Below are 16,456 nucleotides of genomic sequence, written 5' to 3' on the forward strand. Positions count from 1 at the left end.
GATTGGCTGGCAACTAGTTCAGGGTGTCCCCTGCCCACTGCCCAATGATTGCTGGGATAGGCTCCAGCCCCCCGCGACCCTACTGAGGATAAGCGGTACGGCTAATGAGATGAAAAATGTAAAATACTAGCCAGTTTAAAATATATGTTTTTCAAATGTCTCATCTTATCTCATTAGCTGCACCGCTTATCCTCAATAGGGTCGCGGGGGTGCTGGAGCCCATCCCAGCAATCAGCGGGCAGGGGACACCCTGAACTGGTTGCCAGCCAATCGCAGGGCACACAGGGACAGACAACTCGCTCGCACATTCACACCTAGGGACACTTTGGACCGGCCAATCCACCTGAAATGCACAATTATTTTACATAAAAATTCCAACACATCAAAATATTATTCCGTTAACATTCAAAGAAAATAAATAATATTAAATATATCACTGAAATTCTGACAATATTTCTAATAAAAGCACATGAAAATGTAGTATATCAATTTAAAATATATATATATATTTTAAACTAAAATATCAGTTCAAAGTATTTAAGTTTAATTTTATCTTACTAAAAATAAGATGTGTCAATCTGTTTAAACCAGACCTTGACAAGGTGGTAAATGATTGCGCTGGTGGTGGTCTGGATAGTCTATTTTTCACGGCAAGTCAAATGTATTTGTAAAGCCCAAGGGCGTAGCTTTGGTATGTACAGAGGGGCAGAGGAGATTTTCTTTTCCACCAGGCAAACCAGGCAGTTGCTTGGGGCCCCCACTAAGTAGCGACAGAGAGTCAAAATTTGCCTTGAGTGAAGAATTGAAAATTGCGCTTTGAAACTTTAATTATGAAGAGAAACTATCCTTCTGGGAATTAAAAAAAGAAAGAAGAAAAATAGAAGAAAGCAAGATGGTGGGAGCAATATAAAAATGAACAGAGATCAATAACATTTTTCCCTTTCTGTTGATAATGAATGATGTAGTTTAAATGGTGCAAGTCTGGTTTCACTCGCGCTAGCAATAACATGACCATACATAATAATTTTCTGCTTGTGGCCCCATAGACCCTAGAATCGCCACTGTGAAGGGGTCGTGTTACCACCATTAACAATCAATCAATGTTCTCTTTTTACGAATTTTATGTTATCACTTTAAAAAAAAACGCTAATTCACTACCAATATAAGGCAATTATTGTTTGTGCCCACCAATATTATAATAATGTGCTATGTTCCTACCAAGACCAAAACGATGCCCTTGGTACAGCCCTAAATCACAAAAAAATCTCAAAGGACTTCCCAAACCACCATTACAACATCCCCTGATCTTAATGTTCGTTTTCTTACATGCACCAAGGACTGGTTTAATGTCTGAAAATATTATTGCAGCTCCGCGCAATGATAGCATTCGCAATAATAACTATAATTACATTAATAATATGCATAAACCCACTGTGTAATCAGTGGACCACTACGGATGCACAATGCCTTGCTACATTCCAAAAACATGCATTTCAGGTAAATTGGCCGGTCTAAATACTCCCTAGGTGTGAATAAGCGAGTGAGCTGTCTGTCTCTGTGTGCCCTGCGACTTGCTGGCAACCAGTTGAGGGTGTCCCCTGGCCACTGCCTGAAGATAGCTGGGATGGGCTCCAGCACCCACGTGACCCTACTGAGGATAAGCAGTGCTGATAAAGGATGGATGGATGGATGTTTTTGTATTGTGTATTGAAACCAAAAACAATTACCGGTAATACAAATTACAAGGGAGATTACAAACTACCAAGGCTCAAAGTGACCAAACCGCACCATTTTAAAATTTTTGCTCTGACTATTTTTTTTTGTCTTTTATCAGCAATATTGTAGACTATTATGCAAGCTTTCTCTAAATAAGGCACATGTTATGTAAAATTGCCACAAATTTCTCGACTTAGGAGTCATGGAAAAATACGTTCATTTAATGGTTCGTGGTTTTTGTTCGTTATTCAAATCAATTTTGTTGTTTTTATGAAATCACGTTTTTTATCACTAGAAGGTGCTAAGTAATGTCAATACGGTACTGTATTGCAAAAATACTTTTCTTGCTCGATAACCAAAGCGTATCATTCTATTGTTTTACATTTCGGTTTTCTGTAAATGTCTAGGACTTTTGATTATTTTTTTAGTAATAGAAGAGCGTTAATACGTGCAATTACAAAGATACATTTTATTAAAATCCCACTTTCCTTCCCTTGGTTTTGAACGGTTATTTGTCATGGCAGGGCTTTTCCCGTTGCTCACGTGACCACGTTCCGACTATTGGTGTTTTACCAAAAATACCAAAATAAGTCTTTAGCGGAAATTTCCCTGTGAGGCGCCTAAAAAAGAAAAGCATTTAAATGTACACATATTTGAGCTTTTATTTTGAAAATGTCAAACGGAAATCCCATTTTACCGTTATTCAAACAGTGGATGTGCTTGTATGTTGTTGTGGTTGTGTTTTTTCATCCTTGAGCAAATGTTAGCCGCTATTTAGCGACTGTTTTTGAGGCTGAATTGACGTCAAACTTCGGGAATAAGATTCTGCACTTAGTCGCCTGCCAAAACGGTAAGACTACTAAAAATAATACTTTTTATCTTATCACTTCCACACACCCTTGTAAACCAACTTCCTCTCAGCTGCTGATAATGATAAAAGATAAATAGAGGCGTGTTCAGGAGAGTGATCAGACATGTAGTCTCTTGATAATCGCTTGCCGCGCACTGCTGAACGTTTTGTAATCGCTCGCTGTGATTGCCTTACTGATCCAAAATGGCCGACGACAGTACAATGGATTTCGTTCTACAGCTTGCTTTGAGCGAGTTGGCTGATATGAGCGACAGTTCGCATATTGACACAGTTAAGGTTATCCTAAACGCAGTGGAAGGGTCATACCTGTCTTGCATTGTTCACAAACATTACCAGGCAATGTAAGACGATATATTACATCGCCAACAGCACTCGTCAGGGTGAGATCATCCATCGTCTGCACTGTCGACGCCATGTTGGAAATCAAAGTAAGCGGTCTTTCTCCGGTGATTACTCGGGCACGCGAGCGCTCAATAATCATTGGCCGTTCAGAAGCTAGCGATAGCTCGCGATAGCAATCACTCACTCTCCTGAACGGCCAATGATTATTGAGCGCTCGCGTGCCCGAGTAATCACCGGAGAAAGACCGCTTACTTTGATTTCCAACATGGCGTCGACAGTGCAGACGATGGATGATCTCACCCTGACGAGTGCTGTTGGCGATGTAATATATCGTCTTACATTGCCTGGTAATGTTTGTGAACAATGCAAGACAGGTATGACCCTTCCACTGCGTTTAGGATAACCTTAACTGTGTCAATATGCGAACTGTCGCTCATATCAGCCAACTCGCTCAAAGCAAGCTGTAGAACGAAATCCATTGTACTGTCGTCGGCCATTTTGGATCAGTAAGGCAATCACAGCGAGCGATTACAAAACGTTCAGCAGTGCGCGGCAAGCGATTAACAAGCGACTACATGTCTGATTACTCTCCTGAACACGCCTCAGGTGTCGCGATTCACTCAAGTTAGCGACAGTCAAGAATCCAACATGGCGGCGCATGGATACATGCTTGCGGCTCGTCCAGCTAATCTTCTATTTATTGCCGTTCTCTTGTCTTTTTTGCTTTCACTTTTGGACACATGTGTGGCCAAAAACACTTACAGTAGGGACGAACTTATTCGGTTGGGTGGGCGTCTAAATTTCGACTTTTCGGGCACTTTTTATAACGCCTATGATATACCGAGCGAACTTCAAAGAGACCCGGCATCCTTGTGGACAGCTATTCCTCTTAATAAACGACGGCGGCGGCCCCGTAAAGAAAGGAAACAGAAACGTGGTTGCCGTGCAGGTAGATGTGTGAAGCGTGTGAAGTCCAAGCAGCAAGATGGACGCGAGGATGGACGCGAGGATGTAACTAATTCCACCATTCATTCCTCGCCGGACAACCGACGCTTTAAACTCAGCGCTCACGAACGGCCACAACGCCGGGAGCTTTTGAAGATCTCGACAAAGACTACAAAGAGTTCAGCTAAGTCAAATGATTCAGCAAAACTGAAATTTGGTCTGTTAAATATTAGATCGCTTGCTCCAAAAGCTTTACTTGTTGATAACATTATTCGTGATTATAAACTTAACTGTATGGGTCTTTGTGAAACGTGGTTACGCCCGGATGAGCACTTAGCGCTAAATTATGCCTCTCCCCCAGACTACGAGAGTAGTCATATAGCACGCACGCTGAAAAGAGGTGGTGGTGTTGCGCTAATCTCTGAAAAATCGCTCAAATTTAATACACGTACCTCTAATAATTACAAAACGTTTGAGGCTCTTGTGATGCGGTCCCCTCAATTGTCAATTGATGTAATAACTATCTATCGTGCACCTGGGCCATACACAACTTTCTTAGACGAATTTGCTGAACTTTTGTCTGAACTAGTAACCTATGCAGACAAAATTATAATTATGGGAGACTTTAACATTCATATGAACTCCCCACACAGTTCACTTACTATTGCGTTTAGTTCTCTAATTGATGCATTTGGTTTTACTCAACTGGTTGACTTGCCAACCCATAAAAATGGGAACACGCTAGACTTGATTCTGACTCGAGGAGTTTTAACCTCAAACATTATGGTGCTACCGTGTACTACTGTTATCTCTGATCATTATTTAGTGACATTTGAGGTGCTAACTAAATGTAGAGTTAATAAAGATGAGGGATTTAGCGGACGCAATATAAGCACTGGCACAGTTTCTGAGCTCTTTGAACTCCTTCCTGGAGCAGTTGCGTCCTTTCCTAAATACAATGGCTCGATTGACTCACTCATGAATGAGTTCAATACCACCCTGACTAGTGTGCTGGATTCAATAGCGCCCATAAAACTAAAATCACGTCCTAAAAGACGCACACCTTGGTTTACTGATGAAACTAGAACCCTTAAAAAAGAATGCAGGAAATGGGAGAGAAAATGGCGCGCTACCAAGCTTGAGGTTTTCCATCAAACCTGGTGTGACAGCTTGTTAAAGTATAAAGCGGCCCTTGCCTCTGCAAAATCGGCCTACCTTTCGAAGGTGATTGCGTCTCAAAAGAACAACCCCAAAGCCCTTTTTGACACTGTAGCATCGCTTACAAGGCAACAGCCTATCGCAGACAGTTCGACACACTCTGCTCAGGAGTTAATGGTCTTCTTCACTAAGAAGATTCAATGCATACAGGAAGAAATTGCAAAAGATATTGTTAGTACCACACGTATTAAAGGACTGAAATTTACAGATGCACGACAGGGTGGCTGCCCTGGGAAAATGGCCGGTTTTAGTGAACTGTCACTTGATGATCTCAAACAAGTGGTGAATGCGGCCAAACCGACAACTTGCCAGTTCGACCCGCTCCCAGGTTCACTTATTAAAAGTCTTTTTAGCGTCCTTGGGCCTTCAGTTCTAAATATTATAAATACATCACTCTCCTCAGGTGTAGTTCCAGCAGCTTTTAAGTCCGCCGTTATTAAACCCACACTGAAACGACCCAACCTTGATCCAGAAATATTAAGTAATTACAGACCTGTGTCAAACCTACCTTTCCTCTCTAAAGTACTCGAAAGAGTAGTGGCACAGCAGCTGAATGCTTTCATATCCGAGAATAACCTTTTTGAATCCATGCAATCAGGATTCAGGGCTAACCACTCTACTGAGACAGCTCTGATCAAGGTAACAAATGATCTCCTAATGTCAATGGATTCTGGCGCTTCATCACTTTTGCTGCTGCTGGATCTTAGTGCTGCTTTTGACACAGTGCGCCACAATATCCTACTAGAACGGTTGGAAAAATGGATTGGTCTCTCAGGAGCTGTCCTCTCGTGGTTCAAATCCTACCTCTCAGATAGGACGCACTGTGTTAAATATGGTGAAACGACATCTGAGCCCTTTAATGTTACCTGCGGTGTTCCGCAGGGTTCAGTGCTCGGCCCCCTACTTTTCAACATTTACATGCTTCCATTAGGTGATATTATTCGCAAGTACAATATCAGCTTCCATTGCTATGCAGACGACACTCAACTATATCTTCCGTTGGAGGAATCTTCCACACTAAACTGTGGAAATTTGGAGGCCTGTCTCACTGAGATAAAAGAGTGGATGTCACTCAATTTCTTGCGTCTTAACTCTGAAAAGACTGAAATGTTAGTCATTGGTCCTTCTAAATGCCGGGACTTATTCTCAAAAACTGCTGTGAACATTGACAAATGTCACATCACACAGAGTGACTCAGTTAAAAATTTAGGTGTCATATTTGACCCTGATCTATCCTTTGAGATGCATGTAAAGCAAATTACTAGAACTGCCTTCTTCCATCTTCGCAACATTGCTAAAATCCGTTCAATACTGTCTCAGTCTGATGCGGAAACAATAATTCATGCATTTGTTACCTCCCGTCTCGATTACTGCAATGCACTACTCTCCGGTCTCCCGAAGTCCAGAATCAAGTCTCTTCAGCTAGTACAAAATGCCGCAGCGAGGCTCTTAACCAGGACAAAAAAGTACGATCACATAACACCGATTTTGGCTAACCTGCATTGGCTCCCAGTTAGCCAAAGATGTGACTTCAAAGTTCTCTTAGTATTGTACAAAATCATACATGGACTTGCTCCCTCTTATCTTTCAGATCTGATCTGCCACTATGTCCCGGTCCGAAGCCTACGATCTGAGAGTGCTGGTCTTCTGATGATCCCGAGAGCAAAAAAGTCTTCTGCTGGTTCGAGAGCGTTCTCCATCCGGGCACCGGTGCTGTGGAATGCTCTTCCCCCTGAGATTCGATCTGCAACCTCAGTGGAAATGTTTAAATCTAAACTTAAAACTCACTTCTACTCCATTGCATATGAATAACCTACTCCTCTTGTCGGTTGAAAATAGTTTGTGTAATATAGTGTAACAATCTGTGAAGCCCTTTGAGACTCTTCGTGATTTAGGGCTATACAAATAAAAATGACTTGACTTGACTTGACATTTATCTGTATCGCCCTTGATCACATCGTGTTCGCTGACGGGACTGAGCACTTTCATAAATCTAATAAGTTAAACATGCAATTATTTAAGTCCTGGAGCGACCCGTTATTATGCAGTTTACGTAATGGATGGTTTAATTTCCGCTGAGAGCAAGTGGACTTTTAACAAGAAGCAAGTTGATCCCCAGTGGAATTCATTAAGCCCCTTGCAACATAGTTGGTCAAAACTGGCTTTAGTTCAAAGTCGCTGATTTTCTCCTTTTGCTATGCTCCTAGACTGACATTATGACGAATTATGTGGGTTTATGAGATGATAAACTGTTTGAAGATGCTAGAGCAGTGGTTCTCGAGTGGTCAGACTTCAGCGCCCATCATTCCACGCCTAGCTGCGACTTAAATCAAGAAAAATAATCCACTTCTCAAGTTTATTGAATGAAAGTCAGTTAAAGGAAAAATTGTAGAATATTCACCTTTAAAAAAAACGGCAAAACTAGAACGACTTCAAGTACCGTATATACTCTCATAAAAGCCTATCTATCTATCTACCCTGGTCATATCCCTCGAGAGGGGTGACCGACAGCAAGACAAACACATACAAAAACAAAAAAGGGGAAAAAGTAGCAAAAAAACCACACAATTTTTTTGGACCATGGCCAACCCAAATGCCCAAACACCCCAAAAAGTTAGGCACCTTGGTAACCAAGTCAGTCATGCTTTTGTCCCTCCAGATGAAACGGGACACAAGAAAGCGGCCATGTCACTCGGGTCAGGGTGACACAACACACTCTTCTGTTCAACAGCATGGTCTGACAGCTTTCACTGGTTTACCCCTGCCGCATCATAAAGGTGCCCTGCCTATCCCTTAGAACGCGTCTAAACATCCCACTATCCTTTCACAACACCTCTCCACTCATTCCTATCACCAACAAGAGCTCTAGCTTCCACTATATTTAGACCTCTTTCCTGCAGTGCACTCAAAAAAAGACTGAAAGGTCCCGCAAACCCTAGTTATAAGGTCAGTAAATGTGAGAGGATGTGGAACTAAAGCGACTTGAGTGGAAGAAAGAGGAGATCGGAAGGATGATGACTAAAAGGAAGGTCGATGTGTTAGGTCTTGAGTGAAACAAAGACCATACAAGCCTACATCACATAAAGCCAACCCCCTTTAAAACTGCTCCGAAATGGCCACATACTAACTAAAATAAGTTTCTACCCAAAATATTAATTAATAAGTGTACCCAAACATTGTTAACTATTTATACAGTTATGAAGGAATAACAAACTCTTAAAAGGCTAAAAAGAAATAACATTTTAAACTATATACTGTATCTGACATGTGTACACCATTCTTGTATTTCACATTCCATTCCTTCTTCAACTTAATCATTGTCGCCACTTTACAACTTTTCCTTCCCCTCATTACTAACGTTTGTGGTACTCGTTACTTTGGGCAGGAAAAGGAAATAAAACGTATACAATCACAATGAAATGAGATGTGGTCCCTCTCAAACATTGGTGAGATGGCGCCGATTGACTGAACATGAAAAAATGGAGATGGCATTATCGCCATCTACTGTTAAGGTGTGTAATTGACCCTTTGGATTTTTTTTCTTAGAATTGAGGCCTGCGACCCACTGAAACTGGGTCCCCGACTAACTTTTAGGTTTAAACCCTCCAGTTAAAAAAAACACTGTGCTAAAGTATTTCAGTGTGACCATAGATGTATTGTTTTAATCACATCTAAAAAAGATTAACTGTAAAAAAAATATTTTGAGTGAACAAGTTCAAAAAATACAAATGAAACCATATCAACCTCAGCCAATCGCTCACTTTATTGATGATTGCAATTTCTCTTATTAAGCAATGATAAAACTCAAAAACACAACGCAGCACCTATTTATTCACAGCAAGATAAACTATGTAGCATACCGCAACAATATTAGCATTCTTAAACTACTGCTTTTCTCCCCTAAAAACACTTACAGATTTAAAACTTAACCTACTCTTCTCACCCTGTCCACCACCTCTTTGACCTTATCCTTTCTGGCAGATGTTACCGGTCCCATATAACAAGGTCTAACCGTCTCAGTAACAATTTCTTCCCTAGGGCCATCACCATCTTAAACAAGCACACAAGACTGTAAAAAATTAGATATCTTGCCCAAGTCTGGAAAAATCTATAATTACATTTAATTTCTCTACTCTTATTTTGGAAATATATCAATGCTAATTTCATTGCACTCTATCCTGTCTAAACTTGTAAAGTATTTGCATATTCTTCCATTGTTGCTTTTAATCCAATATGGCCGTTGCTTCAAAGGTTGCATGACTCTTGTTAACCTTTATATTCGGGCTGCAACTAACAATTTGTTTTTTTACCTTTAGCTGAGAGGCCTTCTATGGCCCAGAACCATATTTTCTGCTGCCATATGACAATAATTTTACTTGTTGTGCTACATAGATTTTTGTGTCATTGGTAACTTACAGTAAAGTTCTAGGCAACATGGGTCATCCTCATTAAACAGTTAACTATCCTTGTGATGTTTTTTTGGAGGGGCATATATCAGGTTCTTCCCTATGATCGAATAATAATTCAATGAAAGAGGCTTTCAGTTATCAATATCAGTTATTTTAGGAGTTGTGTGGTTTTCTCTTACTTTCCTTTTTCCTCTCCCTTTGGTTCCTTATACTCTATTGCACATCATATACAGTCATTGTATTACTCAGAATGGAGTTATTCAATTGGAACTTGAGCGCAGAGAGGTTTGTTACAGGAACTGTGGGTCAAGTAAAGTAGAATAATAATAATAATAATAATTAAATGATAAGAAGTTAGGATTTTGAAAAAGGTGATACTGTAAAGTATTGTTGACATTCATTAATGTTAAGAAAACACTTTGATATGTAACCCGGAAAAATGCCAACGAATCTGAATTAATATCACTGTATATCTTTTAGTTAAACATACTACAAGTCAAAGGTTTAGTCAAATCAATAAGGAACTGTAAATGCATTTGATTGGTAGGACATGCACGGGAATTCAAACATTTTAAGTGATTTCACATGTTTTGTCTGGCTCAATATCAAATGGGGTGTTCCTGTTCTCACACTGTTAGTTGCATGCTTCTGGATTGAAGGACGTTGTTGGGATGCATTTCTTTACTGGCACTATTGAGTCATCGTTACGAACATATGCCATTGAAATTTAACTGAAAGCAAGCAGGGAGGCCAGCAATGAGTGGATTAGTCATTTTCTTCTTTCCTTTTGAAAGCCTTCCCAACATAACATTTTGATACGAATCATTGGGATGACTAACTGTGAAACGGAAGACAGTATATAGTTTCTCATATAATGCAATGATTGTGTGTACTTAAATTATAATACAATATTTCATGCTTCCAAAACAAAAGGTTTAAATATTATTTAATACACATAAAAATAAAATTGTTATATTCCATGCATTTCCCTCCTTTTTATTAGGTGGTAGTGTTACAGAATAGAATGTATTTATTTTTTTCAGGCTAACTCATAATTTCATAATAAACCTAAATGAATCCGGTCGGCCTAACCTTTTGTCCTTTGATGATCAGGTGTTGTTTTTTTTTTGTCACAGTTTTAACATACATCTGAGTCTAATGGGTCACACGTTTTTACAATTGAATAAATGATAAAAAAATCATTGATCCCATTTACTGGCACACAGATAGGTGATATCATCCTGAGCTCCAGTCACAAATAAATGCATCTAAGGTCACAATAGCTACTGCATTGCACTAAAGGAAGCCTTTTTGTCACCTTAACAACCTGTCAGCTACCCAACTACCAGAAACGTGGTCTGTGACCCACTTTTGTCTCAAGTTCCAGATTTATCTTGACTAGTTAAACAAGTAATATTAATAAATACATTTAATTAAAAAGGTACAACTCAAGTCATGTTTTTTTTGTATAGCCCTTAATCACAATAAGTCTCAAAGGGCTGTACAGACGACACACTACCATAGTGAATGTTACTGCATGACCATTGTGAGAAAATTCTGGAAAATTTGTAAATCTCCAGCATTTGTAAATGAACTTCACAATATATTTAACGAGGGATAGATGACATATTAATACCAACCAATGGAAGACAAGTATTAATTGGTGTTGAAAATATTATTCATCTTCTAAAACTCAACTTCTGGAGAGTTTGATCATTACCTTTTACATTCATACTTTCCGTTGAACCGGTGTTTCTTGAACTCAATATATTTTTTTGTCAAAAATGAAAAAAATGTCAAAATTATGTAAGATCCAACCCTCCCTTATATCTGTATTACCTAATGCTATTTTTGCAAGCCCCAGGACTCATTTGGCTAGCCTAGGTCTCTTTGCTATAGAATTTGTAACCTATGCTAGAACCTTAGCTTAGCCTTAGCTTGGCCTTGATGCTAGGTCCTAAGCTTGGCCTTTGATTTTTGCATTCCGGAGATGGAATAAAAGCTTGCTCTGTCCACTCCACGCATCGGCCCGGTATTGCAGTACCTCCGGGAACGGTGCATTTGCAATGATCGCAGCAAGGCTATAGGGCTAGGACCTTAGCTTGGCCTTTTGGCTGAGAGTAAATGTCCCGGCTCCTAGGCTTTGTAGCGTATTAAGAACTGACCGATAACGGATAATGGATAATGAATAACGAAGAAAGATCAATAACCCTTAAAAACCCCATATAATTCATTTAAGGGTACAACACTCCCCCCACAAAGTAAGTGCTGATTTCCTGTGCATTTGAATGTGTCCCGTTATTGACCTTATATATTTAGAATTTGGCTAGCATGTTCTAAAAGTTCAGAATAAGTTCTACGGTGTTGTGTGTGTCAAAAAAGGGATTTGAGGCCTGATGCAATGCTTGAGACAACCTATAACCTATTGGCAAACTTAGGCAACTACAAATGTGTGAGCAGAGGCGATTAGCTGTTCCCTCACCATGTGCTCATGCACACTTTCTCAAGCAAGACTGCCCCATTGTGAGGGCTGCACAGAGACCCTGTTATTGGCTGCTTTGTGTTGGGAAGGATTGCAGTGAGAGGTGAACATCACAACAATAAAACTGAGAAGTAGGTGTGGAAAAAATATTGCCCCCCCTGTACTCTCAGCTCACCCAGCCGATTCCAGAAGTTCCCTGATGACTTCTGAATGATCCAATGACGACTTAAATGACTACCAATGACAGAATGGACCTGTGTGTCATTAAGTTTCTGTTTTAAATGCACTTGCTCTGTGATGGATTCAGAGGTCTGTGAAAGGAGACACTAGCATTATGAAGACCAAAGAACACACTAGGCAGGTCCGCGATAAAGTTGTGGAAAGGTTAAAGTGGGAATGGGATAAAAGACAATTTCGCGACATTTACACATCTCCTGGAGCACTGTGCGAGCACCAATATCAAAATGGAGAGAGCCCCAAACCACTGCAAACCTAACAAGGCCTGGCCATCCCTCTTAATATTCAGCCCAAACAAGGAGAACACTACAGTAATCAGAAAAGAAACAAAGAGGCCCATGATCACATTGGATGACCTGCAGGCATGCACAGCTGAGGTGGGGCAGTCTATGCATAAGACAACTATTTGTCATACTCTGGATAAATTTGCTCTTTATGGAACAGTGGTAATAAGAAAGCCTGTTCTGTGAGAAAATCGTAAAAATGCCTGTTTTGCGTTTGCATAAGAGACACAAATAACATGTGGTACAAGGTGCTCTGGTTAGATGAAACCAGAATTGAACTTTTTGGGCTGAATGCAAAGTGTTACGTTTGGCATAAGAGTAACACTGCACATCACCCTGAAAACGTGGTGGAAGTATCATGCTCTGGTGTTGCTTTTTTCAGCAGGGACTGGGATGATGGTTAGAGTCGACTAGAAGATAGATGAAGCCGAATACAGAGCGAATCTGACAGAAAATCTGTTTAAGTCTGCAAGAGACCTAAAAATGGGGCACAGGTTCACATTATAACAGGACAACAACCCTAAACATAAAGCAACATCTACAATGGAATAGTTTAGAACTAACTATATAAAAGTGTTAGAATGACCAAGCCAAAGTCCAACCCTCAATCCTTAGAGCATTTTTGGAAAGATCTAAAAAATGCTATTTAAAAATGATCACCATCAAACCTCAAGGAACTTGAGCAGTTTTCTAAGGTAGGCTCTGCAAATATTTGTTTCAAGATCTGCAAAATCTATAGAACAGGGGTCTCCAACATGGTGCCCGCAAGGCACTGTAAGTTCATTGAAATTTGCAGGAACCAAATCAGTGCCAGACAAAAACAGGCATATGAGATTCTAAACTTGATAAGGTGGAACATATCAGAAAGTGCATGGGGATGAGTCACTGTGTGTCGTTATCTCAGTAACAGTGCGTAAAAGGGAAGCTCATGCTGCATGGTAAAGTAACATTTTGCACTGCTGCTTGCTTGTGTCTGTATATGCGCTGAAATTTACACCCAGCACAATAATAATTTTAATCTCCCATAACAAACCTCAGTTGCCAAATGACTTACAATTAAAATGGTAAAGGGATTGCAAATGCACATTTTCACATGATAAAATAATGTGTGTCTGGATTTTTTTGCAATAATATTGGAGAGTAACTTCTTAGCAGTTAGATTGATTTTGGGCTTCAATCTGGGGAGTTACCTGTATAATGATCGTGAACTGCTAGATATATACTGGACTGTCTCAGAAAATTAGAATATTGTGATAAACTTCTTTATTTTCTGTATTGCAATTAAAAAAACAAAAATGTCATACATTCTGGATTCATTACACATCAACTGAACTATTTCAAGCCTTTTATTATTTTAATATTGCTGAATTTGGCTTACAGCTTAAGAAAACTCAAAAATCCTATCTCAAAATATTAGAATATCATGAAAAAGTATACAAGTAGGCTATTCAACTAATCACCTGAATTATCTAATTAACTCGAAACACCTTGCGAGGGTTTCCTGAGCCAAAATCAATTTAAAAAAATAATCATCAAAACAAGAATACAAAATTTTACAGACTTTAGGAGATGCACATATAAACCCCAATTTGGCTATAATTTTTTTTATAGAGGACCTATAACCTTTTGATCCTTGAATACCGCAGAATACGTCCAAAAGAATGGAATTGCATAAAATAAATACAGTAACCATTGTATGCAACAGGTGTTAAATCCGATTAGTGGGGGTGAAAGTGCAGAAACTTTACCAATAGATCTCCAGTGGTACAGATGACATACGACACAGCCTTAAACCTTGTCAAAATCACCATTTTAAGTGTTTTTTATAAGGAACACTAATTTGCTATGTGCATTCTGATAGGTTAAACAGTCTACTTCTTCACCAACAAATGTTAGAATATGGAGAAAACAAAGTCTTTCAGAAAAATACTATACAAGCTATTTTACATACTGGACTGTCCCAGAAAATTAGAATATTGTGATAAAGTTCTTTATTTTCTGTAATGCAATTAAAAAAATAAAAATGTCATACATTCTGGATTCATTACACATCAACTGAACTATTTCAAGCCTTTTATTATTTTAATATTGCTGAATTTGTCTTACAGCTTAAGAAAACTCAAAAATCCTATCTCAAAATATTAGAATATCATGAAAAAGTATACAAGTAGGCTATTCAACTATCACCTGAATCATCTAATTAACTCGAAACACCTTGCGAGGGTTTCCTGAGCCTTAAAAACACTCAGCTTGGTTCAGTAAACTAAATCACTGCTGATCTGACTGCTGTCCAGAGGACCATCATTGATACCCTCCATCAGGAGGGTAAGACACAAAAAGAAATTTCTCAAAGAGCAGGCTGTTCACAGAGTGCAGTTTCAAAGCATATCCACAAAAAGTCTGTTGGAAGGGAAAAATGTGGCCGGAAACGCTGCACAACCAAGAGAGATGACCACAGCCTTAACAAAATTGTGAAGAAGAGCCGCTTCCAGAATTTGAGGGAGCTTCAAAGACAGTGGGCTGAAGCTGGAGTCCAGGTATCAAAAGCCACAGTTCACAGACGTGTCCGGGAAATGGGCTACAATAGCCGTATTCCCATAGTCAAGCTACTTCTGAACTCAAGACAACGGAAGAAGCGTCTGACTTGGGCTATGGAGAAGAAGCACTGGACAGTTGCAGAGTGGTCCAAAGTCCTCTTTTCAGACGAAAGCAAGTTTTGCATTTCATTTGGAAGTCAAGGCGCCAGAGTCTGGAGAAAGGCTGGAGAAGAGAAAAATCCAAGTTGCTTGAAATCCAGTGTGAAGTTCCCACAGTCAGCAATGGTTTGGGGAGCCATGTCAGCTGCTGGTGTTGGTCCACTGTGTTTCATCAAGTCCAGAGTAAATGCAACTGTGTACCAAGAGATTTTAGAGCACTACATGCTTCCATCTGCTGAAAAGCTCTATGGAGATGAGTATTTCATTTTCCAGCATGATCTGGCACCTGCCCACAGTGCCAAAACCACCAGTAACTGGTGCACTGACCATGGCATCACTGTCCTTGATTGGCCTGCTAATTCCCCTGACCTGAACCCCATCGAGAATTTGTGGGGTATAGTTAAGAAGAAGATGAAAGACACCAGACCTACAAATGCAAATGAGCTGAAGGCCGCTATCGAAGCATTCTGGGCATCAATAACACCTCAGCAATGCCACAGGCTGATTGCCTCCATGCCACGCCGGATTGATGCAGTAATCCGTGCAAAAGGATTCCCAACCAAGTACTGAGTGCATCAATGGACATTTTCAAATGTTTGATTTAGTTTTGCTGTTATAAAATTATTTTTTTTACTTGGTCTGAGGAAGTATTCTAATATTTTGAGATAGGATTTTTGAGTTTTTTTTCAGCTGTAAGCCAAAATCAGCAATATTCAAATCATAAGTCTTGAAATAGTTCAGTTGATGTGTAATGAATCCAGAATGTATGACATTTTTGTTTTTTTAATTGCATTACAGAAAATAAAGAACTTTATCACAATATTCTAATTTTCTGAGACAGTCCAGTATATTTTATTTACTCTTCAAGGTACTTTGACTATACGTGGCTAATTCTGCAGCTAATCACAACATCCACTCATTTATTCACAATTTGTTGCGGTGTTTTGTTTGTTTGTATTATTCTTTATCCACAGTCTTTAGCACATCACGTTCCACAATACTCCGTTTTGCTCCGCCATTGTTCAGTTCAGCCCGATGGTCGTTTTGTATTTGTGATTTTATAAGTACTTTGAGAATGAATTTTACTATTGTTATGCTTTACTTTTTTAAAAATTTCTTTCACACTCCATACTAACCCAAAACAAGGATTGTCATCATGTTTCTCCTGAAAAACTCCCTTTAAAGCCCTTGCTGTCCGTAGCGACCTCTTATGGTTTATATTTCATTCACAAAAAAAAAAAACAACCAACTATGGA

The 16,456-nt window shown here is 39.5% G+C and overlaps 1 protein-coding gene and 1 pseudogene across 3 annotated transcripts in view; both read left to right on the top strand.

Moving 5' to 3' along the window:
* Positions 1–2,409: 2,409 nt before the first annotated feature.
* Positions 2,410–16,456, top strand: part of arap1 (ArfGAP with RhoGAP domain, ankyrin repeat and PH domain 1) — an 85,600-nt gene continuing 71,553 nt past the window's right edge. For all 3 annotated transcript variants that reach the window (XM_088345065.1, XM_088345067.1, XM_088345069.1), the window contains exon 1: positions 2,410–2,566. The gene's annotated coding sequence lies outside the window, so the exon portion shown is untranslated. The remainder of the gene's footprint in view (positions 2,567–16,456) is intronic.
* Positions 11,435–11,567, top strand: LOC148358044 (U2 spliceosomal RNA; annotated as a pseudogene).

The sequence above is a fragment of the Urocampus carinirostris genome, chromosome 10, assembly GCF_059441175.1.
Source record: "Urocampus carinirostris isolate Australia breed hairy pipefish chromosome 10, RoL_Ucar_1.0, whole genome shotgun sequence".
Taxonomy (NCBI): Eukaryota; Metazoa; Chordata; class Actinopteri; order Syngnathiformes; family Syngnathidae; genus Urocampus; species Urocampus carinirostris.